Source organism: Rhinoderma darwinii, chromosome 6, assembly GCF_050947455.1.
Source record: "Rhinoderma darwinii isolate aRhiDar2 chromosome 6, aRhiDar2.hap1, whole genome shotgun sequence".
Lineage (NCBI taxonomy): Eukaryota > Metazoa > Chordata > Amphibia > Anura > Rhinodermatidae > Rhinoderma > Rhinoderma darwinii.
The window spans coordinates 50,882,488-50,910,424 of record NC_134692.1 but is presented as its reverse complement, the minus strand read 5'-3'; the positions used below and the strand labels follow the sequence as shown (position 1 = coordinate 50,910,424).

At 45.6% G+C, this 27,937-nt stretch overlaps 1 protein-coding gene and 1 long non-coding RNA gene across 3 annotated transcripts in view; one reads left to right on the top strand and one right to left on the bottom strand.

Moving 5' to 3' along the window:
- Window positions 1-27,937, bottom strand: part of LOC142655484 (voltage-gated delayed rectifier potassium channel KCNH8-like) — a 421,759-nt gene that overhangs the window by 115,657 nt on the left and 278,165 nt on the right. The window lies entirely within an intron of this gene.
- On the top strand, window positions 13,733-26,849 carry LOC142655486 (uncharacterized). Its single transcript, XR_012849502.1, has 3 exons — window positions 13,733-13,790; window positions 15,445-15,616; window positions 26,571-26,849. It is a non-coding gene; the product is annotated as an uncharacterized LOC142655486 (long non-coding RNA).

Genomic DNA, 27,937 nt, shown 5'->3' with positions numbered 1-27,937 from the left:
ACCTCTGGTGGTGAGATAGGTCCCACCACTATGTGCAGAAGATGGCTTTTCAGCTTTTGCTTCGAGTGCCATTATATATCACTATACCACTAGAAGAAAATTAATATAGCCTTAGTATTCCGTCACATCCAAATCAGGTGTCTATACATGACTTCATGCAGCCTCACATGCTTCCAGCTCAACTTGGTTAACTTATCTCCACTACCTCAAATGATAAAATACATGATAAACTCAACTATACCATCAAATGTTAATATATAACTAAACTACCAAAATGTCCTAAAAATACCTCCTGGCTTGCCTTATGCAATGTTTTATAGAAATTTAAATCTTATACTTACCTTAGTATTTTTTTTGTCTTCTTTCGGAGAATGGGATGGGGGGTTTCCCATATCTGGCTATCTGTTACCTTAATATAATATGCGTAAAAAAACGGTGATATTGTGATGCTTTAATTCCTTTACTGTCTGTGGTTATAGTACAGAATAGTAAATGCAGCAATTTATAGGAGCTGACACAGATTTGTGTTTTCCTGTTTATTTGAATGGAGTTTTCATCATTTTCAATGTCCCTAGTGAATCTCCTATTTAAAGTCTGAGGCCACATTTCAACTCTTCAGGCTGATTGAATTTTACCGTCTAGGATTCCCTGTTTAGTGTCTGAGGACAACAGCAGACCCTCTCTTCAGCTAATACAGAAGAGGCTGGACGCAGCTGCAGGCTTGAGGGAAGCCGACATGACCGTCCTGGTAGGGAAAGGGTTAATGTTAAGAGGTGAGGGAAAGGTGAAGGAGCTGAAGGAGGGACGGGGAGGAGCTAGGGGGGACGGGGGGGCCGTTACTGCGCTTCCCGCTGTTTCTCGGCATTGAGCCGGAAGCAGCGGGAGGAGTAATACACAAGAAGCAAAGCTCCCCGTTGCCCGGCTTTTTAGTATGGCAGAGGCCCTGATTTTAGAGCGGCTGCGTGCCGCTGCTGTGCACCACGGTCCCGGATGGCTGGAGGAGACCGTGGCTGCATTAACGCGGATCCCGGACGCCGTTTCGCCACGTCGGGCACGGCGTTCGGGGTCTGTTGTAAGGGACAGGCTCCCCTCCCCCGGCCCCCCTACGAGCATGGCTATGGCGGCGGGGGGGGAGTCGGCAACAACCGCTCCTGCGCTGGGCAGGCAGAGAGCGGTAGCAGGGGTGACGGCGATGCAGGCTGTGTCGACCCGTCCCTCTCGGCGGTCCCGACCTCCAGAGCGCCTGAGTCCGGAGGTAGTCCCGCGGACACGGCGTCGCAGAGGGAGCCCGATCCCGGACGCTGCAGGCCAGGCAGCTGGGAGGACCGCCCCTTCCCAGGCCCTGCGTCCTGGCAGGAATCCCAGGCCGCGACGGGGTCCGGCGGTAAGCAGGGAGTCGCAGGCCGGGCTCCCTGTCACCCCTCCCCCATCAGATGTAAGATGTCGAGAGCAAGGTACGGCCGCCCCGCATGGTGATGTTCCGGCCAGGGGGCAGGCTTCGTCAGGATCGTCTAGACGGACGACTAGATCTGCAGCGACGTCGAGGCAACAGGTCCGGTCGGAAGTCTGGGTCCCGGCGGTCGGGCGGCAGGTTGCCGGCCCATCGGTCAGCGCGTCCTCATCCCCTTTCCGAAGAGGTCGTTGGGAGGGACAGTCGTCGGCGAGAGAAGAACTGGAGGAAGGTGAACTGGACGTCTATCGTCGAGGTCAGGATGGTCCGGCTGACGGGAACACAGCGCCTGTGCAGCCCGGTGAGTGTATAACTCCATTATTGTCTTATCCAGCGATTTTTATGTCGGGTGTCGGCGGGGGGGCTGCTAGCATAGCATCGGGGGCCGGTAGTGGCGCGGGCGGACGCGACGGAGCGGGTTTGGCAGATTTAGTGGGTTGCTTACGGGAGCTGGTGGGGCGCCTGGATAGGGCCGCGGCGCCGGTAGTAACGGAAGTGTCCCCTGCGGTAGTTTGGGAAGGCCCCAGGGAAGTGGGATCGTTGCAGGCGCGTCCTGTGGTGGCGGTTAGAGAGGCGGTCGCGGTGTCGGTGCAGACTGAGGCACAGAAGGACGGCGATCGAGTGCGCATGGACGATCGTGCTCGGGGGGAGGTGTATGTTTGTTTTGAGGGTCCGTTGGGGGCGCATTTAAAGCAGGAGGTGCGTGATCGGATCTGGAAAGATGAATATGTTGAAATTTTTTCTCTCTTGCCGCTGGCTAAATTCAATTTGGATAAGAGCAAGCGGGATGAGAGTAAAAAGGACGAGGAGGAACGGCGGCGGTATAGGCTTATCCCGCAGACGTTCGTTAATTGGTCGCAGGCGTTCGCCATATTGGCTAGTGTGATAGGGGAAAAGGCGCCGGAAAATTGTTCGGCGTTATTTTGTTATTTTGATGCTATTGGGGAGGCTCATAGGGCGTATGGGGGTCAGGCGTGGCTGCGATATGATGAGCAATTCCGTCAGCGGAAGGCGGTTCGGCCGGCGATTCGGTGGGACCAGAAGGATATTGCTCTCTGGTTACGGGTTACGGCTCCGGTTAGGCAGCCCTTTCCCGGGAGCGGTGGCCAGGGAGGCCAGACTAGTCAGAGTGGACCAAGCGGCGGGGGAAAGGCGGGGTTTTGCTGGCAATTCAATGACGGCCAGTGCAAGTTCGGGGCCACGTGCAAGTTCAAGCACGTGTGCTCCGAGTGTAATGGGGCATCACACGGGGCGGCAAAATGTCTGCGGAAAAAGAGGTCCGGGAACCAGCACGGGGCTGGTCAAGGGGGTGTCGCCGGTGAGGGTGGAAAGGATGGCCCCTTATCTAAATGAGTATCCGGATAGGGCGGCAGCTAAGTTGCTTTATGAAGGGTTTAGTGTTGGTTTTGTTATTCCTCCGCCTCCTTATGAGGTTCCGGTTACGCGGAGAAATTTAAAATCGGCTTACTTGCATGCGGAAGTCGTGTCGGAAAAGTTGTTAAAAGAAGTTTCGTTGGGGCGCATGTCGGGGCCATTTGTGGAGTCGCCGGTGAAAGATTTAGTTGTGTCCCCTTTGGGTATTGTCCCTAAACGCGAGCCCGGAAAGTTTCGTTTGATTCAACATTTATCGTATCCCAAAGGTTCGTCGGTAAATGACGGGATTGATCACGAGTTGTGTTCCGTAGTTTATACCTCATTCGATAAGGCGGTGGGGTTAGTGCGGGCTGCGGGTCCGGGGGCGCTGCTAGCAAAAACCGACATCGAGGCGGCGTTCAGGTTGTTGCCGGTGCATCCAGAAAGCCAACGGCTGTTGGGTTGTTTTTGGAATGGGGCCTTTTACGTGGATCGGTGCCTTCCGATGGGGTGTTCTCTTTCTTGTGCATACTTCGAGGCGTTTAGTAGCTTCGTGGAGTGGGTAACGAGGGGAGTATCCGGGGTCGATTCGTTGATCCATTACTTAGATGATTTTTTGTGCGTTGGCCCGGGGGGTTCGCCGGTTTGCGGTAACTTGCTTCATGCCCTGCAGAAGGTGGCGAGGGATTTTGGGATCCCTTTGGCGCCGGAAAAAACGGAGGGCCCGGTAGCGACGATTTGTTTCTTGGGAATCGAAATTGACTCGTTGGCAATGGAGTGTCGGCTCCCGGCGGATAAGCTGGGTGCTTTGAGGCTGGAGGTGCGACGGGCTTGTAGAAGGAAGAAAATGTCGCTGAGGGAGCTTCAGTCGCTGCTGGGGAAGTTGAATTTCGCCTGCCGGATTATGCCGATGGGGAGGGTGTTTGGTAGAAGGTTGGCGGCGGCAACGGCGGGAGTGCGGGCGCCGCATCATTTTGTGAGGCTCAAGGAGGAGCACCGAGCTGATCTTCAGGTTTGGGATGACTTCTTGGGCCAGTACAATGGTCGCTCGCTATGGATGGCCCCAGCGCAGGATACGAGTGATCTGAATATTTTCACGGATGCGGCTGGGGCGGGTGGCTTTGGAGCTTACGGGGGAGGTCCGTGGTGCGCAGGTCAATGGCCGGCTAGCTGGGTGTCCAGTGGATTGACGCGGAATCTGGCCCTGCTCGAGCTGTTTCCCATCGTGGTGGCGGCTACCATTTGGGGGGACAGGCTCAGGGATAAGAAGGTCCGTTTTTACTGCGACAACATGGGGGTGGTGCTTGCCATTAATAACATCACGGCGTCCTCTCCTCCGGTAGTTCAATTGTTGCGACATTTAGTGTTGGTGTGTTTGTCGCTGAACGCGTGGGTGGTGGCGGTGCATGTCCCGGGTGTACGGAATTGTGTTGCTGATGCTCTTTCTCGCTCGCAGTGGGACCGGTTTCGGCAATTGGCCCCGGGAGCGGAACGTCTCGGTTTGGCGTGTCCGGATCATCTATGGGATCTGGTATCGGTCCCGTAGAGCAGCTGTTACAAAGGTCTTTGGCGCGCACGACGTGGAGGGCTTATGCTGCTTGTTGGAGGCAGTGGGAGGAGTGGGTAAGAGAGTTGGGTGATGTTAATACGGATAGAGACAGGTTGGTGGCACTTTTGTATTGGTTAGGGGATGCCTGGGAGGGGGGGTTTTCAGTAGCGAAGGTGAACCGGTTTATATCCGCGGTGGCGTTTGGGCTTAAGTTGCGGGGCTTGCGGGATGTATCGAAGGAATTTCTGGTATCGCAGGCTTTGAAGGGGTTGCGCAGAGGTAGGGTGGAGGCGGATAGTAGAAGGCCGGTGTCGTTTGCTTTGCTGGGCTTGTTGGGCGGTTCATTGGCATCGGTATGTCGTTCTTCAGATGAAAGGGATTTGTTTCGGTTGGCTTTCTCGTTGGCGTTCTTCGGAGCATTTAGAATAGGTGAGTTGGTGTCGCCAAGTACTAAACAGGCAGGGGGGCTGAGATCTGGGGAGGTGAGCCTTTTTGCAGATCGGTTGGAGGTATGGTTGCGTAGATCAAAAACTGACCAATTAGGGAAGGGAAAACTGATAGTTTTGTTCGCTCTCCCGGGGTCGGTCATGTGCCCAGTAGAGTGCATGCGGGGTTTTACAAAAAACAGGGGGTCTCCAGATTTGCCTTTGTTACGTCATGTGGACGGGTCGTTCTTGTCCAGGTTTCAGTTTGGAGCTGTTTTTAAAAAATGTTTGACGGCGGTTGGGGTTGCGGCAGGCTCATATTCATCTCATTCCTTCCGGATTGGCGCAGCAACGGAAGCAGGGCGCTGGGGGTTGGATGATGAGGGGGTGAGGCGTATTGGTCGTTGGGAGTCAAAAAGGTTTAAGTCCTATGTCCGCCCCCATATGTTGTAATTTTGTTGTTTATGCTTGCAAATGTTATATGGTGGTGCCTAACTGTGTTTTCCGTTTCAGATTCGCCTCCTTGTCTGGTGTGGTTGATGGGTCATTCGTACGTGCACTGGGGGGCTTTGAGGGCGGACGTCCGCCCGGATGGTCGCCAGTTGCGCATTCCGCGACAGGATGCGGTTGTGCATTGGCTGGGGTTTAGAGGTATGTCGTGGAACAGGGTGTTGGCGGAATTCCAGACATATGTGCGGCTTGATAGGGTTCCGGAGGTTTTAGTGTTGCACGTGGGTGGGAATGACTTAGGAGTCCGCCCTTTTCGTGAGTTGGTGCGGGATATCAAACATGATTTGTTGTGTTTGTGGGTATCTTATCCCAAGTTGGTGGTAGTGTGGTCGGACATAGTCCCAAGGAAGCATTGGCGGTTAGCTAGATCGGTGGAGAGAGTCAATAAGGCTCGGATAAAAGTTAACCGGGCGGTGTCCCGTTTTGTGGCAAAGAACGGGGGCATTTGCGTGAGGCATAGGGATTTGGAGTCAGGATTGGGGAATTTCTGGAGGAGTGACGGGGTTCATCTGACCGAGGTTGGCATTGATATTTGGAGCTTGGCTATAGCAGAAGGCATAGAAAGGGCGGTGGTGGTGTGGAGGAACTCACAGGCTTAAGGTGGTCAAGGCCTGTTTCGCGGTGGCGGGGGGAGTCCTTGAGGCCAGTCAGTACAAAATGGTGGGGGGGTCGCATCGGGGGTATGCGTCCCCCAAAAAAGGTACATGGTTGAAGACTTCATCGGGTGTTATCCCTTTGAAGTGGTCTTCTGGTAGAAGGTATGTCACTTGAAGGCTTCATCGGGTGTTATCCCTTTGAAGTGGACTTCTAGTGGTCGGTATATCACTTGAGGGCTTCAACGGGTGTTATCCCCTTGAAGTGGACTTCTAGTGGTTGGAGCCATCTGCAGAGGTGAACGGTGCTTCCGAGCTGGTTTACGGCTGGAGGTAATTAGTGGTTTGCAGATGGCTAATTCGGTGTGTTCTTGAAAGGAACATCTGAAGGGGCTTCAAGGACTTCCTCTGCTCGGGTTAATGTTAACGTTTAATTGTTATTTATGATTCTGACCCATGTTGGGTCATGTGAATTATTAGGAGGAATTCTCTGGTGGATTCCTAACTAGTTATCCGAATGTTTCGGATTTAAATTGTTTTTATAAAACTGTGAAATTAATAAACGGCTGCTGTGGCCATTTCACATCCAACCTCGGTGTCATGTGTCGTTACTAAATGGGGGTGGGGGATAGTATGGTTTAAGGTTAACACACGACTCTACCTAGGCAGGTCAAGAAGAGGCTGGACGCAGCTGCAGGCTTGAGGGAAGCCGACATGACCGTCCTGGTAGGGAAAGGGTTAATGTTAAGAGGTGAGGGAAAGGTGAAGGAGCTGAAGGAGGGACGGGGAGGAGCTAGGGGGGACGGGGGGGCCGTTACTGCGCTTCCCGCTGTTTCTCGGCATTGAGCCGGAAGCAGCGGGAGGAGTAATACACAAGAAGCAAAGCTCCCACCCTCCCACCCTTGTTTTGTTACTCCTTAGGTCTTCTGTACGTCCGTATATGAGCGTTGTGTTTTATTTTGTGTGTTTATTTAACATGTTTTTCTTTTTTCCGGAGTAGGTTCTGTTGTCATGGCAGCTGGCGGGGGGAGTCCTTGAGGCCAGTCAGTACAAAATGGTGGGGGGGTCGCATCGGGGGTATGCGTCCCCCAAAAAAGGTACATGGTTGAAGACTTCATCGGGTGTTATCCCTTTGAAGTGGTCTTCTGGTAGAAGGTATGTCACTTGAAGGCTTCATCGGGTGTTATCCCTTTGAAGTGGACTTCTAGTGGTCGGTATATCACTTGAGGGCTTCAACGGGTGTTATCCCCTTGAAGTGGACTTCTAGTGGTTGGAGCCATCTGCAGAGGTGAACGGTGCTTCCGAGCTGGTTTACGGCTGGAGGTAATTAGTGGTTTGCAGATGGCTAATTCGGTGTGTTCTTGAAAGGAACATCTGAAGGGGCTTCAAGGACTTCCTCTGCTCGGGTTAATGTTAACGTTTAATTGTTATTTATGATTCTGACCCATGTTGGGTCATGTGAATTATTAGGAGGAATTCTCTGGTGGATTCCTAACTAGTTATCCGAATGTTTCGGATTTAAATTGTTTTTATAAAACTGTGAAATTAATAAACGGCTGCTGTGGCCATTTCACATCCAACCTCGGTGTCATGTGTCGTTACTAAATGGGGGTGGGGGATAGTATGGTTTAAGGTTAACACACGACTCTACCTAGGCAGGTCATGACAGTGACAGACAATGTCAAAACAAGACTTGCTCCTTATTAAGGAAGCAAACATTGGGTGAACAGCATCTTGTAGTCTGTGGAGAATCGATAGATGTAACAGTACATTAGTATCAAGCTACTGGCTGAGGTCTTTGCAGTTTGAATAGGGGATTGGAGGGCAAGGCCCAGCGGGGAAATTCTGTTAGTGATACCAGTCTCACTGAGCATCAAATGAGGAGAACGTGTTTTAAGGCATGTCTGAGCAGTGACCTACAGAGGTTTAAAAAAGGCTTGGGAAATGTGTGACTCTATAGTGTGTAATTTTAGTCTTATATCATAAATTACAAACAGATGTCGATTCTCTCTGTAGATAGTGCCACAGTGCCCCCTGTAGATAGAGCCACAGTGCCCCCTGTAGATAGTGTCACACAGCCCCCTTGTAGGTAAGTGCCACACAGCCCCCTTGTAGGTAGTGCCACACAGCCCCCTTGTATATAGCACGCTCCCCGTATATGGCACCCCCATAAATGGCACCCCCTGTAGATAGCGCCACTGTAACTCCATATAGGAGCGAAATCCATCTGCCCGAGGATTCCGCTCCTAGAGGGAGAACCTGATGTCTCTGTCCATATATGAACAGTGACACCAGGGGCTCCCCTCTAAGAGTGGAATCCCCTGCCAGAGCATCGGCAACTCTCCGGCCGCTGATTCCGCTTCAGGAGTTGCCCCTGATGTCACTGTCCATATATGGATAGAGAGGTCAGGTGCTCCATCTAGGAGCGGAATCCCCATAGATGGCACTCCCCCCCGTAGATGACACCCCTTCCCTGTATATAGCGGATAGTGCCACTGTAGCTCCCTTGTAGGAGCGGAATCCGTCTGGCTTGGCATTAGGCTCCTAGATGGAGCCACTAATGTCACTGTCCATATATGGATAGTGACGCCAGGGGCTTCTCCTGGAGCGGAATCCCCAGCCAGAGTGTTGGCAATGCTCTAGCCGGAGATTCCACTTTAAGAGGAGCACCTGATATCACTGTCCATATATGGATAGTGATGTCAGGGGCTTCTCCTGGAGCAAAATCCCTGGCCAGAGTGTCGATAACACTCTAGCCGGGGATTCCGCTTTAGGAGTTGCCCCTGATGTCACTGTCCATATATGGGCAGAGACGTCAGGGGCTCCATCTAGGAGCGGAATCCTCGGCCAGAGGGATTCCGCTCCTACAGGGAGCTACAGTGGCGCTATCTATGGGGGGGGGGGTGCCATTTACGGAAAGAGGTGCCATCTAGGGAGGGAAGGTTTCTATCTACAAGGGAGCTGTGTGGCACTACCTACAGGGCGCTGAGTGGAACTACCTACAGCAAAAAATCTCCTCCTCACATGCACTTCGTGCTGTCAAAAAAATCGGCCCTGTGAATAGCACCATTTGGGGTCTATTGTTTTTACTGCGGCCGGTAAATAAACGTCCGTCACACGACCGACTATCCCTGCCTTGTGAATAGGGCCTTACTGTAGTCTAACTAACAACGAGTAGACCCTGGTAGTTGGCGGGCACATGAACATTAAATTACAACTGGTTGCCTAAGGCCAAAAAATTCCCTATTTCCCAACTACCTAAACAAACAATAAATAACGAATAAATCTTTATTAATGCTGTAAAAACTGACAAACAAATCACATGTATTTTAAAAGACTTAATGATCCCTGCTCATATATAGCTATAAGCACAATGCCAAATAAATATGGTGCTGCTAATTCCTAATATAAGCGCCTGCAGCTGCAGCCTGCTGTGGCTGCACTATACTAGTCCTATAAAGATCTGTAGATTTATCAGCAGTGCATTGTATTAAAATTCTATCAGGCCCCCAACATGTTTTGCTACAGCAGTAGTGTCTTCAGGGGTTTTGAGGCTAGTGGTCTAAAGCCGACAGGAGAAAGATGCAACTAATTTATTAAGAGGCGCATGGCTGTTAATTAATGTGTTGCGTCTTGTGCTGTACGTGCCCCACAAAGTAAAATCTCAGTCAGTTATGAGCTGGCGTAAAATTCCTCTATAATATACATCAGCTTTTGGTGTAAATTATAGTGAATTTGTCAGACCACGGAACACAACAAAAATTATTGCGCAAATATGACTTGAGCCATAAGGCTTGAGAAAGCGTATCTACGCAAAACAGCTGTTGCCTGTAATCTGTGTACTTCTGTCTCTCCCCCCACTTCATTTTTTTGAGCAATAAAGCATTTGAAGACGTCTAATACGGTGAGTGCGGCTCCATTTCCTTCTTTATACATTGTATGACTTGAGCCATAATTTGCTGCTTTATAACGCAAGAAAACTGGTGTAAAGACCTCCATGAATTCCGCCCACAGACTACTGTGATGTCATCACAACAAAACTGTTTAGCAATCATTATTGTGGTATCATCACAATAGAATATAGCCTAGGAATATAAAAGAGAACAACTGTGACATCATGAAAATAGAACACTATCTAGGAATAAACTCAAACGCTATTGTGACATCATATTAAAACACATTTTAGTAATAAAAACGCACAAAGAGAATAGTAACATTATCACAATCTAGGAATTAAGATGAACAACATTGTGACATCCTCACAATAAAGCCTATGAATAAAGACAAACAGTATTATGACATAATCACAATAGAATGTAGGCTAGGAATAAAGATAAGCACCATTTTGACACAATATAAGACAGCCTATTGTAAAATCAACAAAATAAAACAAAGCTTATTAATGGAGACACAGGCTACTATGACAACATCAAATTAGAACAAAGCCTATAAATACAAACAAACAATATTGTGACATCATTAAAATAAAACACAACCTAGGAATAGAAACAAAGTATATTGTGACATCATCAAAATAGTGCACAGCCCAGGAATAATGACAATCACTAAACCACTCGGTCACTAAAAGATTAGGTTTAGGCTAAACTGGTGGATGGACTATACAAATGTTGTTCATTTTCAACCTTAAAACGACCATCATGGGGTTATGGACTTTGGGCAGGGAATCCCGAAGTAGCATCATCAGAGTAATCTCTAATAGCAACCTCCCATAGCTTGCAGACAGTATTTCCAAAGCATGCTTCCAAAGTCAATAAACAGAAGCGTGATCAAAAATCTGAGTCAGAAAACAGTCTCTGACAAATCTAAAACAGCAAACAATAAACCTTAAAGGGTAACTAAACGTTCAACAAACTTCTGACATATCATAGTGACATGTCCGAAGTTTTGATCAGTGAGGGTCCGAGCACTGAGACCCCCATCAATTGCTAAAACGAAGCGGCAGTAGTGCTCGTGTGAGCCCTGAGCCACTGCGTTTCTGTTCGGCTTTTTCTGGAAAGCCGATGTAGCGGTGTACGGGCTCATAGACTTTCTATTGAGTCCGTACACTGCTACATCGATTTCCAGAAAAAGCCGAACAGACACTAAGTGGCTGAGCGCACACACGAGAACTTCTGCCCCGCTTCATTTTAGCGATTGGTGGGGGTCTCACTGCTCGGAGACCCACCAATCAAAACTTCTGACATTGTCCTTTAGTTACCCTTTAACAAATAAACAGAAACTAGGGAACCTTGTTGCTTAGGCAAGATGTGGCAGGTCTAAGCAGATTTAAATAATATAGAGGGATGTTGCCGCATATGTCGTTGCAAGAGGTGGTGTCATTTTATAGTTATCACAATAGATCACAGCCTAGGAATAAAGACAAACACTAATATGATATCTCAATGAAACACAGCCTTTAAAAAAAGACAAACAGTATTGTGACATCATGATTTACACAGCACAATTGGGGAATAAAGATAAGGGGGAATTTAACAACTTTTCTATGGCGTAGAAAAGGCGCAAATGGCTCAAAAGCCGCAAAAATATGGGGCAGTTTAGCAAAAGGGGTGGAGCCACTCAACGCACAATAAGTTTACTATAGTTTACACCAGAAACGGACAAATTATATCTGAAATCTACTTCAGCACTTGGTTGGCATAGATTTCACTCAGTGACGCACGGACAGCTGAAGATGCGACAAATTTATTAAGAGGCAAACGGCTCTTAATAAATTTGACACTACTTCAGCTTGTTTCCTATTAAGACTGTATGAAGTGCCAGACTTACTGAATTCTACCCTCAGACTATTTTTTCATCAGCAAAATAATGTATGTAGAAATAAAGACAAACACAATTGGGACATTATTGTAATATAACACAGCCTAGATTTAAAAACAGACACTATTGTGTCATCATTAAAATAGAGCACAGCTTAGGAATATAAACAGGGTTTTTTCTGATCAAATTAGGAATTGGGAAGCAATTTGTTTTCTTAAAATTAGGAAAATTGGCTTCTGACATCATTAAAATCAAACACAGGAATAATGACACAGATTACTGTAACATCAATTCAGAACACAGCCCAGGAATTAAGACAAATAGAATTGTGGCATCTCCACATAAAGCGTGGAATAGAGAAAAACACTATTGTGACATCTTTACAGTAAAATACAGCCCGGTAATACAGACAAACACTATTATGACATAATCAAAATAGTGCACATCATAGGAATTACACTATAGTGACATTTTCACAATAGAATAGAGTGTATAAATGAAGACATAGGCTATAGTGTTATCACCACAATAAGGCAAAGTCTTGGAAAAAGATTTATGACATCATCACAATAAAACAGCGTATAAATGAAGACACATTCTATTGTGACATCACAATACAACACAGATTATGGATAAAGACCCAGGCTATTGTGACATCATCACAATACAACACAGATTATGGATAAAGACACAGGCTATTGTGACATCATTACAATACAACACAATTTATGGATGAAGACGAAAGCAGTAGCTTGGTCATGCTGATTCTAAACTGCACTGCTTAGCTGACCAATTCTGGTAGCAAGAAGAAGGAGTGTGCAGCCTCCCAAAGCCTAATTTATGGAGGGTTATATGTTGGCGTTCCTATTATGTGTGCACTACTTTAGTCCTTGATGAATATTTGATAAATGTACCTGTTTTAAAGGGGATCAGACTCTTCTGCCCTATATAAGAGCAGCCTAGTTTGGGCACAGGTTCGCTCTCCTATTAGCCCAAATGCACAAAAAATATTGTACCATTTGGCTAGTAGGAGCGTTCAAAGACTACAATGGGTTTAGTTATGAGTCTAGTGTATTTATGAGCACTCCTCCATCTCCTCCCTCCCTCCTCACAGTCATTGGCGGGCTGCTGTGTATGCAGACATATAGCAGCCAGTTGTCAATCACTGCCGAGGGAGATGGGATAAGGCGGGCATTGAGGATATAGCTAGAAGTAAGAATGGACTATAAGGTTAATAATTAGAATATTTTTTTGTGTTTAATTTGAGAATACTACATTTAAATTGGGTACCAATTTGCCACATTAGTGATAACAACGTAATTATTTTACTGTGCTACATTAGTTGTGATAGTTACGTTGTTACTATCACAGCCTGGTTTTGGTGATGACAATGTGCTATTACGCACATTTTGCCATCAAACCAGGATTTAAACATACAGATTGGGAGAAGGAGGCTAAAAACTATTAGGCATTAAAATAATTTATTTTTCCACTTTATCAGAAATAGTCTTTTTCCAATATACAATTACACTTGCAATTTGTTTTTCTGCTTTCCTCTGATTAATATAGTTCAGTCATTGCGTTGCTGGAATGAATCAATTTTAAATTTGCTAGCTCTTTCCATCTTCTCTGTCTCTGCAAGGATTTATTAGGAACTAGCTCCCACTAACTGGTAGAATTCAGCAAACTGGTAGAATTCAGCATACATTGTGAATAGGTGATAAATGTACTTGGAAAAGTGGGCAAACCCCTTTAAGATGGTTTAATCAGGAGGAGGTGACTAGCAAAAACATAAGTGTGCGGTCCCACGTAGCGGCAACCGCATGCGGCTGAAACTCCACTCACTTCCGGTGGCCAATGGCGGCTTAATTTTGCTGGGTAATAGCTGTAATATTGTACAGCAATTCGCCAAAGCATATAGGCAGGGTTTCAGCTGCATGCGGATGCCGGTATGTGGGACCGTACCCATAGTGCTGTGGCACTAAGGAAGAAATTGCTACAAAGAGAGGTATATTGGATATATACTTTAAATATGTTAAATCTATTTTTATTAAATAAGTAAATAAATAAGTCATGTCATGTTTTTCATTTTCTAGAACATAAGGACTTATTTCTACCGGATGGAGTCTTGAGTATTTATTGTGATATTTATTTTCTATTTATTAGACGGATGATGTTTTGTGTAACAATTGATTATTTCTGATAGTATACAACCTAGTAATGGGCTGATTGCAAAGGGTTACAAAACCCTGTACCTAGTGAAAGACACTGGGCTGTTTTATTAAGCTGTCTAAGATTTACACAGCATAAACTTAAAGGGGTTCTCCCATCAGAGACATTTATGACATATCCACAGGATATGTCAGAAAGATGCGGGTCCCACCTCTGGGACCAGCACCTATCTCTAGAACAGGGCCCCCTAAACTCCGTTCTACCTTTGTCTGTTCTCGCTGCCACCCGAACACTTCCTGGTTATATGATCGGGAGTTATGAAAACAGTATATCTCGCTGAGCTATGCTTTTTCCGTAACACCCATAGTAGTGAATAGCAGTTACAAAAGCTGCCTAGCATGCAAGCTATACTTACGAAATCAGCGTAGCTCAGTGAGATACGCTGTTTTCGTAACTCCCGACCATGTAACTTTTTTCATGGTCGGAATTCAGACGCAACACAGCGGCAGAATGGGGTTTAGGGGGCCCCGTTCTAGAGATAAGTGCGGGTCCCAGAGGTGCGACCCATATCTATCTGACATTTATGACATATCCTGTGGATATGTCATAAAGGTCTCTCATTGGAAAACTCCTTTAGGGCCTTTTACACGGGCCAATTATTAGGCAAACAAGCGTTTTAGAACGCTCGTTCCTGATCATTGCCATGTGTAAACAGGGCAATGGTGAGCCGATGAACAAGCAAATGCCCGTTCATTGGCTGATTGTATCGTTTATGCAGCCTAAATATTATCATTATCGGCAGCACATCTCCCAGTGTAAACAAGGAGACGTGCTCCCGACATGATAAAAATGATAGAAATGCATGGTGACGAGCAATCGTAGCAATGAGCGTAGCAATACATTGCTCCTTGTGAAAGGAGCACACAAGCGCCGATCAACGAGCTGTCCTGTAAGTGGACCCTTAGACGATACAGTCTGAAGATCCGTCAAATTTGTTCCCAGTGGTGCACGCTGTATGATAAATTTGGCAAATTTTTCATTGTGTTTTTTGAACGTGTTTTTGGTAGCTTTTTTTTCTAGGGATTGCATTTGTAATCAGCATTTTTTTCTGGTGTTTTTAAGTCCTATAGAGAAGCCTATGGGAAATATGCTAGAAAGAAACACCATTAACTAGAGCATGTTGTGTTTTAAAAAAAACTCCACTGACTTAAAAAACCCAACAAAAGGCTAGAAAGATGGCACAAACAAAAACGCATTGTTTGTAGTGCTTTTTATATTTCACTACAGACTTTCAGCTAACATCTGGCCGCAAAAGTTTTGAGACAAAAAAAAACCGAAGAATAAAACTACAGGAAAACACCAGAAAAAAACACTGTGGTTTTCCCAAAAACACTTTGTATGAAAACATGTTCCTAAGTAATTATTATTTGCGTTCTGTGCCAGCAAAACAGCATAGAATAGTAATACAATGTGAACAATTTCCTTTTACTAAATAGATAACCAACCAAAATACATAATTTTCTAACTGATGTTTTAGGCTTAGCTGCTTGTTACTATGATAGTCATATATGTTAGATACTCTTACTTATTTACACCTCTTTGTTGGATTTTCAGCACATGAATTATTGTATTTACAAGTAGAAAACTCCTGCAGAATGTTATACTTACAAGAAAGAGACGTTACCAATATCAATACATTAAGTCATTCAGGAAAATGTGAAAAAAATCTATGTAATACAGATTGGAAACATCAATCAGCTGAATTCAATGAAGGAGCTGGACTAGAGTAAGTACAGCAAACTCTATTTTCTGCTCTAACCACTAGAGCGGACACACTGTGGAAGAAACTATTCAGTCATTTCTCTACTGATCTATGCTTAGATGTCACCATAAATTACCATTTCATCTTCAATAGTTTGCCAAAAGCGATCCACAATGATCTTAGTACTTATTACATTTTTTTAATGAGACATTGACCTCTGTCTCAGTGGCATGTAAAGCTATGTACACAACAGTTTTATGAATAAATGAAGATTTTTTTATTTTCCTTTTGGAAAAGTCATTAAAAATCTAATACGCTGTGTAGCGCCCATGGCCGCGGGCCGTCGGGTTCACTCACCTCCCGACGCCCGCAGCCATGGATCTGTGAGCGCTGGCCTCCGTCTCCCTCCTAGGAGATGCCAGCACTCACTTCCGCTCCGTCCGGCTGGGTCCCGTAGGGTGCGCGCGCACGCTCGCGCCCGCTCTTAATGGGCCAGCGCGCGCACATGAAAACAATGTTCATTAACCCACATGATTTTCTGCCCTATAAGAATGCCCCAGCCCTTCTGTTCCTTGCCTGAGCATTGTTAGTCTTTCCCAGTCTGTCTCGCAAATGGTCCCTTAGTGTCTCCCGTTCCAGCTGTTACCGTGCCCTGTTACCGTTCCTGTATTCCGCATTGTTCCTGTGCCTACCCGTGTTCAAGTGCCATCTGCCACGTCAAGTGCCATCTGCCACGTCAAGTGCCAACTGCCACGTCAAGTGTCTTCTGCCACGTCAAGTGCCATCTGCTCATCGGATACTGCCCGCCACGTCTGGCGCCACTTTCCGCACCTGCCTCCATCCGTACTGAAGCCACAGCCACCGCCCGGACTATTTCAGGTACCTAAGCATTACTGTCTGCCATCTTGCTTTCACATAGACTGTGTCCTGGTCAGCTGCCTCCCCGCTACGGCGGAGCGGCCTAGTGGGTCCACATACCCTGTGTTCGTGACAGTACGCTCAGGCCATGGAACCCACTGGCCAGCCCAAGACCCCAGTACAGAAAATTCAGACAGAGATGCAGGACCTACGCACTCGTCAGGATCAACTCCTTGAGGCGGTGAATTCTATTCTGGTCCTCCTGGATCTACTCGCTGTTCCACCCCCGGTTCTTCCTCCAGAGGCTGTTGCCGTGCCACTGCCTGTTGCTCCCCCTTTTTGTTCCGGATCCTCAGTTCCTCTGCCTCTTCCTCCTCGCTACGACGGTGACCCCAGAGCATTCAGAGGATTTCTTAATCAATGCACGGTGCATTTTAGGCTACGGCCTCATCTCTCCCCTCCGAGGAGGCTAAAGTAGCGTTCATTATCTCCCTCCTCGCTGGCAAGGCCCTCGCATGGGCGAACCCAGTCTTGGAGCAACAGGGACCTGTATCCTCGGACCTAGCCTTGTTCCTGCAGTCCTTTCGTGCCGTGTTCGAGGAGCCGGGCCGAACATCCTCTGCCGCAGCCACTCTGTTGACCCTCAAGCAAGAGGGCTCCACAGTAGGGGAGTATGCGATCTCCTTCCGTACCCTAGCAGCCGAGCTGGCATGGAAAAATGAGGCACTGGTGGCGACCTTCTGGCAGGGACTGTCCTCTCACATCAAGGACGAACTGGCAGCCCGCGACCTTCCTTCTACCTTGGATGCCCTCATTCTGTTAGCCACCCGGGTTGATATGAGAATCCGGGAGCGCTCTCAAGAGGTTCGTCAGGAGAGCCGGGCCCACAGACCAGCACCCCCTGCCCAGAGACCACTATTGCCCACTCCTAGTGCGCTACCTGAGGAACCCATGCAGGTAGACAGAGTCCGGTTATCTGAACAGGAGAAGCAGGGCAGACGCTCCTCTGGACTTTGCATGTATTGCGGTCTCAAGGGTCATTTTGTGCGTCAATGCCCACAGAAACCGGGAAACTCCAGTACCTAGGGTTGATTGGAGAGGCAACTCTAGGTGGAACGTCTCCAAACTTTAAAACCTCTTCCAAATTATCGATACCTGTGGCCATCGTCACCGGACAGACTTCACATCCTTCCTCCGCCTATCTTGACTCTGGAGCGGCTTCTAATTTTATCCACCAAGATCTAGTGGATCGGTTTCAACTACCCACAGTCCGTCTGGAGAGACCCCTGGCAGTTGCCTCTGTGAATGGTCTACCGCTGCCTGATCCAATAATACTCATCACTGAGCCGGTGACATTACGGGTCGGAGCTCTTCACTCAGAACAGATCTCCTTCCTGGTACTACCCAAGGCTATCAATCCTATCCTGCTGGGTCTGCCATGGCTCCGTCTACACGCCCCGACACTCGACTGGAGTTCTGGAGAGGTTCTTCAATGGGGCTCCAGATGCCATAGCCATTGCCTGTCACAAGTCCGTCCTGTTGTGCCCCCTCTGCCTCAGTCACTCTCCGATCTACCTTCTCAGTATGCCAGTTTTGTGGATGTCTTCTGCAAACGAGAGGCTGAGACGTTGCCTCCACATCGGAATTATAACTGTCCCATTGAACTGGTTCCCAATGCTTCTCTTCCCCGTGGATGAGTATACCCTCTCTCCTTGCCAGAGACTTTATCGATGTCAGCCTATATCAAGGAGAACTTGGAGAGGGGTTTTATTCGAAAATCTTCCTCCCCGGCCGGGGCAGGCTTCTTCTTCGTTAAAATGAAAGATGGATCTCTCCGACCCTGCATTGATTACCGTGGTCTCAATCAGATCACGGTCAAGAACAAGTACCCGTTGCCACTCATTTCCGAGCTGTTTGATCGCATACGATTAGCCAAAAATTTTTCCAAGCTAGATCTGCGAGGGGCCTATAATCTAATCCGGATTCGCCGGGGTGACGAATGGAAGACGGCATTTAACACCCGCGATGGGCACTACGAATACCGAGTGATGCCCTTCGGAATGTGTAACGCTCCCGCAGTATTTCAGGAGTTCGTTAATGACATCTTCCGAGATCTCCTCTATACATGTGTTGTAGTTTATCTCGATGATATTCTAATCTTCTCCCCAGATCGGATGACCCATCGGAGGCACGTTCGTCAAATTCTTCTGCGACTAAGAGAGAATCCCTTGTATGCCAAGTTAGAGAAATGCACCTTTGAAAAGAGGTATCTGCCCTTCCTGGGCTATGTCATCTCGGATCAAGGCCTTAAGATGGACCCTGAGGAGTTAAAGTCTGTCCTGGAATGGCCACGTCCTCAAGGCCTAAGGGCCATACAGCGGTTCCTGGGTTTCGCCAATTTCTACCGGCAGTTTATTCCGAACTTTTCTTCTCTGACGGCCCCCATCTCTACCCTTACCAAGAAGGGTGTGAACGCCAAGGTGTGGACTCCGGAGGCAGAGTCCGCATTCATTAGCCTCAAGAAAGCCTTCACTTCAGCTTCGATCCTCCATCACCCTGAAATATCTCGGCAGTTCTCACTGGAAGTGGACGCTTCCTCTGTTGGTGCAGGCGCACTTCTGTTCCAGAGGAGCCCCAAAGGAAAGGCAGTAGTATGTGGCTACTACTCAAGACTGTTTTCCTCTGCTGAGCGCAATTATTCCATTGGAGATCGGGAGCTACTGGCTATCAAATTGGCTCTGCAGGAGTGGAGACATCTTCTGGAGGGCGCTGCTCACCCCATTCTGATCTTCACCGACCACAAGAATCTCACGTACCTTCAGTCCGCTCAAAGACTGAATCCTCGTCAAGCCAGGTGGTCACTGTTTTTCACCTGTTTCCAATTTCTGCTCCACTACCGTCCCGCCGACAAGAACGTGAGGGCCGATGCCCTGTCCAGATAATTCGAAACGGAAGACACGGTGGGGTCCCTTCAGACGATCATAGACCCATCCTGCGTTGTCACTGCCAATCCTCTGCAGCTCAGAAATATCCCTCCAGGGAGAACTTTTGTTCGTTTGGCAGACAGAAAAAGAATTCTCCGCTGGGGACACAGTTCTAAACTAGCTGGGCACGTCGGGGTCCGTAAGACCCAAGACCTGATCGCTCGTCACTTCTGGGGACCCACGCTACCTAAGGATGTTCTGGACTTTGTCTCTGCTTGCACGGTGTGTCTCTAACAAAGTGACTCACAGCAAGCCTGCCGGCCTGCTTCAACCCCTGCCTGTACCCAGTGCCCCCTGGCAGCACATCGCTATGGACTTCGTCACGGACCTTCCTCTCTAAGCAGGATGTAACACCATCTGGGTGGTGGTGGACCGGTTCTCTAAGATGGCACATTTTATCCCGCTGACCGGCCTACCCTCTGCTCCTCGACTGGCAAGTCTCTTCATTCAGCACATCTTCCGCTTGCATGGCTTGCCTCTTCACATTGTGTCCGACCGGGGGGTTCAGTTTACCTCCAAGCTCTGGAGAGCCCTCTGTAAACTCCTGGATGTGAGTTTGGACTTTTCCTCTGGCTATCACCCCCAGTCCAATGGGCAAGTTGAGAGGATCAACCAGATCATGGAAAATTATCTCCGCCACTTCATCTCTTCACAGCACGATAACTGGGTACAGCTTCTACCATGGGCAGAGTTTTCTTATAATAACCACACAAGTGAGTCCACCACCTCCACTCCATTTCACATCGTGTACAGTCAACATCCCAGAGTTCCTCTTCCAGTGTCGACTTCATTTCAGGTACCCGCTGCTGACTCTGTATATGGGGACTTCCTGCAAATCTGGCAACAGACCCGGTCCTCTATTTTGCAGGCGGTAGATCGCATGAAGCGTAAGGCAGATACCAAAAGAAGAGAGCCGCCTCAGTATCTTCCTGGGACTAAAGTCTGGCTGTCCTCTCGAAACATTCGCTTGAGGGTGCCTTCATACAAGTTTGCTCCCAGGTTCCTTGGTCCCTTCGAGATCCTGCAACAAATTAACCCTGTTTCCTATAAGCTGTGGCTGCCCCCTACCCTCAGAATCCCTAACTCCTTCCATGTGTCCCTCCTGAAACCAGTGGTCCTGAACCGCTACAGCAAGACCTCTAGTTCCACAGTTGCTTCCAGCGGTCCTTCTGATGTATTCGAGGTAAAGGAGATCCTGGACCGCAAGAGGGTTGGAGGAAGGACTTTCTATCTGGTGGACTGGAGAGGGTTTGGTCCTGAGGAGAGGTCCTGGGAGCCAGAAGAGAACCTCAGCGCCCCTACTCTTATTAAAAAGTTCCTCTCTCACTCTGGTCCCAAGAAGAGGGGGCGTAAGAGGGGGGATACTGTAGCGCCCATGGCCACGGGCCGTCGGGTTCACTCACCTCCCGACGCCCGCAGCCATGGATCTGTGAGCGCTGGCCTCCGTCTCCCTCCTAGGAGATGCCAGCGCTCACTTCCGCTCCGTCCGGCTGGGTCCCGTAGGGTGCGCGCGCACGCTCGCGCCCGCTCTTAAAGGGCCAGCGCGCGCACATGAAAACAATGTTCATTAACCCACGTGATTTCCTGCCCTATAAGAATGCCCCAGCCCTTCTGTTCCTTGCCTGAGCGTTGTTAGTCTTTCCCAGTCTGTCTCGCAAATGGTCCCTTAGTGTCTCCCGTTCCAGCTGTTACCTGTGCCCTGTTACCGTTCCTGTATTCCGCATTGTTCCTGTGCCTACCCGTGTTCAAGTGCCATCTGCCACGTCAAGTGCCATCTGCCATGTCAAGTGCCATCTGCCACGTCAAGTGCCAACTGCCACGTCAAGTGTCTTCTGCCACGTCAAGTGCCATCTGCACATCGGATACTGCCCGCCACGTCTGGCGCCACTTTCCGCACCTGCCTCCATCCGTGCTGAAGCCACAGCCACCGCCCGGACTATTTCAGGTACCTAAGCATTACTGTCTGCCATCTTGCTTTCACATAGACTGTGTCCTGGTCAGCTGCCTCCCCGCTACGGCGGAGCGGCCTAGTGGGTCCACATACCCTGTGTTCGTGACACGCTGTATGCCAAGTGCATCAAGTACTATATAGATCCTCTAAAGAACATTGGATGGATCATAATACCAAGATGGTTACTCTATCAGAGATGCAAATGAGAAAGCTCCAGAGGGATGATATTTTTTACACCATTAAAGATATCTACATTAATTCTTGCAATTCTTAGATGATGTTCACAATAATATTGATAAGGAAAAAAAATACCTTTTAACATTTATTGTTCCTTACAGGGGAACATTTTTTATTAGGGGCTGGGAATAAAAAATGTTCCCCTTTAAGGAACAATAAATGTTAAAAGGTATTTTTTTCCCTTATCAATATTATTGTGAACAACGTCTAAGAATTGCAAGAATTAATGTAGATATCTTTAATGGTGTAAAAAATATCATCCCTCTGGAGCTTTCTCATTTGCATCTCTGATAGAGTAACCATCTTGGTATTATGATCCATGCAATGTTCTTTAGAGGATCTATATAGTACTTGATGCACTTGGCATACAGCGTATTAGATTTTTAATGACTTTTCTATGGTCCAGTTCTGATGTCCACATTCCCGTGGTAGGTGCTTTCAGCAGTTGACAGGGGTGAGAATGGGCACTACGACCGGTTTGCAGCTATGCAGCCCCAAATGCAGCAACGGCGACGCACATTTTATCTGACACTTTCTATCATTGCCAACATAAGCTTTTTCAGCAATTGGTACTACAGTAGCTCTTTTCTGGGATCAGAACAGGTATTATGTATGGGAGCAGTGTGGATCCTGGATGAGTGTTGTATTGGTATTATATAGGTGCTAGTTGTTTGCTGTGTTGGTTCTGTATGGGCGCTTTACTATAAATGTATTGAAATGGTGCTGTGTTGCTATGTTGTCCTGCACAGAATGTAATAATACTTTATATGTGTATTTGTAGTGTATGTTGTTCATATTGTATAGGTACACTATTGGTGTCAAGTTTGGTAATGGGGATTAGTAACATTATAGTAATTATACAAAGTGACCCACTGAACATAAAAAAGTAGGTAATGGTACTGCATTGTCAAACTTCATTACATATAGGGTATTTTCTGGTTTACTTTCTGGAAAAAAAAAAAAAAAAACTTGGATGAACCTCATTCAAGTGTCTTTTCTTCAGAATTGATTCCCAAAATTCCTTGTACTTGCAATACTCTTCTTTTGTTTCATGCTGTTCTGAGTATAAGATTATTTGTCCTGCTTTGTGAATGTAAAACATTGTGTTTGCATTTTCCCTACTCACTGCTGTCTGGATCACTTCCAGAGAACAGGTTGAATTCTGTAAAATTCAATTCTCCTAGTAATGACTTGTCATTGAACAGCAGCCCCAAAAATGCAGCATATTTTCTTTTCAGGAAATCTAAAAAACGGAATGGTAGAAGGATTTTACGTAATGTCCCTCTCAAGGGTATGGCCTTCATATTCTTAGTGACATCTGTCTCTCCAGGCAGATACTCCCGAGGGACAATATCATATAATGACATAATTCTAAATTATTAGTGTCACTAACTCCTTCACTGCTAGAGGTAAAGTCAGAAATTACTGGATGTTACTCTACAGGCAGATGAATACTCGTCTGTTTGGAGATGTCTTAAATGAGTATGATGGTGTTACATAATCTAGTATAAAATGTATGTATGTATGTTTTTATTTATTTAGATCAATATTACAGAAACTCATCATTAAAAAGAAAATCACATTAATGAAACATAAGATTGCTAGAAATACAACAATATCAAAGATGTATAAAGCATAAACACCTGTCCCAAAGGTTTTTCAACCTAAAAGGGAAAAGGCATGAATTTTGATGCAGTACAATAAGCAATGGTTGGCATTGGTAATATAACACTAATGCAGATTTCAAGGGCACCTGCTGTTTTGAAAAACTTCATAGTGAAATGTCAAAAGTTTTGATTGGTGGGGTCTGGAGGCTGAGGCCCCCATTGATCACTTTGTTTAGCACTGTACTATACTGAGAGTACTGAAAAGCAGTGTATGGGCTCATGGAAAGTCTACGGTCCATACCCTCCCATCCCCATCTCTCCCAGGAGAGTCAAGAAGCTGATTCATCACAGTGCTCTGCATGCCACTTCTGACCCTCTTGTTGCAGTGATCATGGGGGGGGGGGGTCTCAACACCCAGACATCTATATATCAAAACTTCTGACATGTCACTATGACATGTCAGAAGTTTTGTGAAACGATTGTAACACCTTAATGCTAACCCCAGTATTGCAGATTTTCAATGCATAAGTCTACTCTCACTCTCAGGTTTAGGCTATGTTCACACCACAATTGGTGTATATATTTTGTGTATATTCTAAGCCTTAGCTGGGGCATTTGTGCTTCAGTTTAGAATTTCACCACTAACGTGGCAAAAGGAAGCAGCTAAAAGGAAGACCTGTTTTTTCTATTGTGTTTTTCCCATTGAAGTCCTTGGGGAAAATGACACAAAAGACCACTTCTTGTTTTGTTTTCAAAAATCACCCACTTGATCCCGAGCCTTTGTATTATAGTAGGACTGTGTAGAGTTAGAACCTGGAGAGGCAATGATCAGAGAACACATGGAGGAAAGGTAATACTATTTCCATATTCTTAAGCAGGTGACTAGGAAATGAAGATCTCTGGCAACCACTTTTCCCTCTTTCCCAAGTGAAATAAAAATGCACAATTGACCGAGGTGGGCATACATGTTTATGGAAGAGTTAGGAAAAGCATTCAAGTTTTATTTATTGCCAGCTTTACTCATTGCTCATATAGAGGAATAGCGCAGAGCTGTGGTAGACATAGGCAAGAACGAACTTGGGTAAGAACCGTCAACAGGCTGATGTTGAAGGATCTGTTATTTTTTGTAATTTTGGTAATGATGTACTACTGTGAATGGGCTGTGTCTCTGATTGGATAATTTCCACCTTAATATCAATGTAGCTCTGCCCTTTAGCACATGGATATGTGTTGCAAGTGTTAGGTATTTATATGTAAATCAGACGGATTTTCATGTGTTGAGGAACATCATTAACATTTTCCACTAAAAACTTTTAAAATGTTAGTATATCAGAAGTTAGAGCAGTAGACAAAGTTATATTTGCTTTAGTTACTGAGATGTTGGTATTTTTTATTTTCGTTGCGGCGGTAGTTTTTTACTTAAGTGATAACAAGAATTGATGCCATATTGGGTTTCACCTTTGAATTGTCACTTTGTGATTAATAGAACTATATGACAAAATAACAGTTGGTTGTTGGTTCCTGAGAAGAAGACAAAGTGACAACCAATATGACTGCACTTTCTGTTTTCAAAAATTTACAAAACTCTTGTGGTTTTTGTCAACTTTGTTTCGTGCAGTTGTGTTAGGAACACGAAGGGAGAACTTATTAACTTTTCTTCGGCAGTTTTCTGGAAAAATCACAAACAGCACAAAAGTTGCATTCAGCAGGAAAATTTGCAACATTTATACAATTTCCACCGCTTGTGGCATTTTTTTAAATAGTGGGCAGAGCTTAGTGGAAGAAGCCTCACACATTTACTTTAATTTACGTCAGAAACTGGCATAAGCTATTGCGAAGATTTCATTCAATTGCACATGGACAGCCAGAAATGCACCTAATTTAACAAGAGTCATGCGCTTTTTAATAAATGAAACACATTTTACTCCAGCGATTTGATATTAAAACTGGTGTATAAGATGACAGTCTTGATAAATTCCCCCTAATGTGTATTTGTACACTAAGGCCCCATGCACACGACCGTAGATTTCATCCGTAATTACAGACCGTAATAACGGACCCATTCATTTCTATGGCCGACGGACACCTTCCCGTATATTTACGGGAAGGTGTCCGGGCCTTAGAAAGCTTCCGTAAAAGATAGGACATGTCCTATTTTTTTTATTTTACAGACGGTGCTACCATACTTTATAATGGGAACACGGCCCACAAATGCGGGTGACTGTCGGCAGCCGGCTGTGCCGGTAATCACGGACCGTGATTATGGGCACGGTCGTGTCCATGGGGCCTACAGTCAACAATTATTACACCCAATGAGAACAATCTGAACCATAAGGTTATATGGGGTTTATACTCACTCTTGACTTACAAGTTCTATTTACAAGTGTTCCAAATATCCTGCAGCTTCATCTAACTAATTTAGCTCCCATTTTTCTACTATAAACAATACACATAAAGATTTTGGCCCTATAAAACATGAGACATTAGCCTGGAAGCCAAAAGTGTATTTTATTGAAGGACCTCTGTGGATTTATACTTCGAGCGGAGATAGAAGTTCGAGAACCCCTGTGTAGCTCCTTCAGATCAAATGTACCTAGAATCAATCAACAGCAAAAGCAGAAATGCAGGAGCTTAAAAATACTATCTGCAATGAGGACAGCAACGAAAATAGCTGAATACAAAAACACATGTCAAAAACTTAGCCCAGAATCAATATTATATACAAGTGATGTCATGCTGTCTACTTAGGGAGCACAATGGTGAATATGAAAACCAAGTATTGATTTTATGCTTGTATTTACTCTTGTATGTGTTGCGGAAGACATCTAAAAACCCTAGACAGTATACATGTGAAGAAAAACCCCCTCTAAGACATAAACAGTTATATAAATAGAAAGATTATGTAATATCGTAAGTAGTAATCATAATGGTATATTTTAAGTGTAGCTCTACTGATATACTCTTCACTGATCATTAGGACATAGTTTTTATAGTAGTTTTCTAATATGTATTCATTAGCAAATATATTCCTGCTACAGTATGTAATAGCAGCTGCTTATCCTCTTGTCTACAGAGACTGGTTATTTTATAGCAGTCGAAGGACCTATACGTAAAAAAAACTGCTGCCAACAGCCTGTAGTTAACAGGAGATGGTACACCAAGTGTAAATGCTGCAGGTGCATGGTTAGTATCACATTGTTCCAGTTTTTATAGAGAGCATATTTACTAGTGAATTTATATTAGGAAATTATCGATTGACGGTAGATCAATAGTATAACTACTTTATTTATATGTAACATGTAAAAATAAATGAGTTACTTGATTATATTTTCTAACTACAGATTACGGGACATAAGTGCACACTGTGATAGTCGGTGGCTATGACAGAATATGGAATCATTGAAGAACAAGGAGACACATGTTTGAGGAATATCAGAAAATGTACAATGTGAAAAAAATGAAATAATCCAAGTTCCTCGCACTTTGGCAAAACATGACTGGACTAATGGTTCCCAGGCTGGATTCACACACAGCATTTTGCTGTGTTTTTGTCCCATTTTTAACAGCATTTTTTAATGTATTTTTTTTTAGTGCGGCCAAATGTTATATTAAAATATAAAATTCACTACATACAACTGCATTTTAGTTTTTGTCATTTTTGTGGCAATTTTGTGGTCAGTGGCCTTTTTCTACAAAAGCAACATGCTCTGGGTATGGTGTTTTTCCTATGGGCTGCTCTTTAGGACTTCAAAAACGCCAGAAAAAAAGCATATACAAAATGGCACTAAAGAAAAAACGGCACCAAAAATGCCACTAAAAAAGGCATAAAAAAAATGCATGTTACATTTTAATAATGCTGGCGTTTTTAGTAGCATTTTTTTATGCTGTTTAAATCACCCAAAAATTGTGTGTGTGAGGGAGGGAATCACAGTCCTGACCAAACTGTCAGCAAACTACTGTATATGTAGAATGTAGTGTGTGTGTGTGTGGGGGGTGGGGGGTCCAATCAAACACATTTTTCACAGAGATGATCACCACTAATTAACCTTTAATAATATTAATGAAGAACATAAAACAACACCAGTCCCAAGTGAATATAATTCTTGTCATAGGGGGGGGGGGGGGGGTAAGGGAATAATGATGCAGGGAACTATATGCCTAGGTTCTAGAGATAGCAGTCATTGCACTAAGCATTAGAAAAAGATTATAGGCAGTTAGGTTAGACTAAATACTACCCTATATTAAAGAATAGAAAGGATTGCTACATGATCGCTTGGAGACAGTGAAGGCATCCTGGTATCCATGTTACTTGCATGGTTGGAAACTTCCATAACGGCCTTGACACCTTTAGAATTATAGTACTGGAGTTATGTGCAGCTATCACCTATACCAGTAATTCCCAACCTTATTACTATGAGAGAACCTGGATTAATGTTTTCACTTCAAGTGAAAAACCTAATCCCATTCCTACTTCAAAGTGGTTTAGTGAGGGGGAGGGGGGTAGTTGAAGTATTCTTTTTTTCTTTCTTTCATTTCTTTACTTAGATGACTCTTTTGCAAAAAAAAAAATAATAATAATACAATACAAAGCTCCAATCCATTCGTTATCTTTTCTTTTTTTTTTCTTCCTTCAATTGTTGTTATTCAAATTATATTGCAGATTTATTTCACAGCTGCCCCAACTACTATATCTGCAATTTTTATAAAT